The sequence below is a fragment of the Apis dorsata genome, unplaced genomic scaffold, assembly GCF_000469605.1.
Source record: "Apis dorsata unplaced genomic scaffold, Apis dorsata 1.3 scaffold_5, whole genome shotgun sequence".
NCBI lineage: Eukaryota > Metazoa > Arthropoda > Insecta > Hymenoptera > Apidae > Apis > Apis dorsata.
The window spans coordinates 878,718-881,007 of record NW_006263308.1 but is presented as its reverse complement, the minus strand read 5'-3'; the positions used below and the strand labels follow the sequence as shown (position 1 = coordinate 881,007).

The following is a 2,290-nucleotide window of genomic DNA, read 5'->3' as shown; positions in this document are numbered from 1 at the left end:
AAAAATTCCTTCTAAGAAACTTTTTTTTTTTTTTTTTTTTTCTTTTTGAAAAGAATCGAACTTGAAAGGTGTACTTCTTCGCGACATTTCAGTGGTTCTCTTTAAAATTGTAATAATTTATAATATTATTTTCATTTTATTTTCAAATATATCTTTAATTACAATTAATTTTTAATTCTCCAAACATCTTTACAAATTTAACGAATGACTTTCATTTGTTTGTATATTAAAGTTATTGAAAGAACAATTGATTTTGCGTTAAAAATTTATCTTAATATTTAATTAAAAAAATAAGGCGAATTAATTAAATTTAAAGATTTAAAAGCAATAGGTTGAGAACCGTTGGAATAGCTACGCTAAAAGCTCTCACTCGCGACCGACTTTCAAGTCGTTTTTCTTGAGAACGGAAACTCGGGCTGAAAAAATGCATTGCACATTTTTGACTCGTTTCTCCATTAACAATCGCACGATTAACTCACTCTCGCAAGTTATTTCGTATTTTATTTAGAAAAAAAAAAAAAAAAAAAAAATACTCCATTTCGAATGAATCCTACAGAAAAGCTATTCTCGCGTTAGAATAACAATCAAATATAAATTGTCAGTTCTACCGGCAAAAACAAAGCGGTTTAATTGCTTTAAGAGCATTAAATATACTATTTGCCTGTAAGATTCATTAGAACCTTTGACTTATTGAAGGTATTTATTATATATGGGGATAATATCAGAAATGTAATTCCAAGTAATTTATCCCTCTTTTTCTCTCTTTCTCTTTGCATATCCTCTTCTATAGCCTTGTTTTAATTAACAATTATCGACGTATCTTTATATGTTTCAGCGCGACATCAAGTCTCGTTTTAATATTCAAAACTATTTAACTGATACTTTGAAAATACGTGGAACACTTTGTTGCAAGGAATTCTATATATATATATATACACATATATATCTCCCTCTGGCTCGAATATTCTATCTGTCTTATATTTTTTTTCCATTTTTCTTCTCTCTGTCTCTCACACGTACGTTGTTTTATTTCTTTTTCTTCATCTTCTCTTTCAGCACAGGTTGCCTGATCTTGTTATGTACCTCTTCTATTCTACATATCTGATTGTATATACCTATGTATATTATATATATATATTTATATTTATATTTATATTTAAATTTATATATTATATCTTTTTTATTTCTGGTATATCTCTATTAGATCATAAGTTTTACACAGCGCACGTACACTGGATCCTAAGATCGATAAATTTAACAAATTAATTATACCTCCTCGCATGCACTGGAGTCGAGAGGAAATTTGAGTACACTTTCTTTATAATTATTTATTTTCACAAATTTAGGAAAACTTTCGATCAACCCCAGTGTATGTCTCTCCCTCTTCTTTCTTCTCTCTCTCTTTCTCTCACTATCTCTTTTTCTATCTCACCACACACGTCATAGCCTTAGAATTTACGAGGCATCGCCTTTTGCCTTTAGATCTTTCTGTTTGATACCGTTTATAAACCGTTCATGAAGCTTTTTGAAATTATATTATTACACACTCTTGCTCCCTAGGGAGGACGTAGTTCACGTGGAGTTATCGTGCTGCATAGTAGAATTCTCCTATACTTACCGATACTCTTACCGATACAATACCAATGGAATACCTATCAATTCCCGCGCCTTTCGATTCACGCGCGATTAATATCACGAAATCGTTATTAGATAAGAACGGAAACGTATTGCTTCCTCCTGTGTTGAAATCACAATGAGTGTAATCACGACGATGTTCAAACTGCGCCATTAAAATCGATGAGCACGATTACACAATAACAATGGTTGCTCTTTGATAAAGAGCAATCGTGCAACGAAACGAAACTTTGATATATTTATAAATTCCTTTTCTTGGAAGAAAATTCATGTATCCGCGTGTTAATTCCTTTCTTTTTCTTCCTCCACGCAGAAGGAAAATATCGAAAAATATGAATAAGAATTGGAAGCGATTCAAGATTCGAAATTGAAATTAAAAAATGAGAAAAATAATATAAAAAAATATTATTAAACATTGAAGGAACGATAAAAAAGAAGTTTAGTCAACAGTGTCAATATTCCATTGGTATTTCCAATTATTATCTTTCTACTTATCTATAAATACCGATGATGAACGCCGTAGAGAGTTTGGCCGATTCGGGTTCGGTGTACATGTGCGCTCCTTAAAACGTCGCATGACATCCGGCAGTGTGCACGCTGTTTGTCCGACGATTTTTATCCCTGTTGATATCTCGACGGTATATCGATCGGTTTA

General features: G+C 31.6%; 1 protein-coding gene across 1 annotated transcript in view; it reads left to right on the top strand.

The window, feature by feature from the left end:
- The window catches only part of LOC102672430 (basement membrane-specific heparan sulfate proteoglycan core protein-like), a 162,749-nt gene that overhangs the window by 138,865 nt on the left and 21,594 nt on the right, over positions 1–2,290 (top strand). The window lies entirely within an intron of this gene.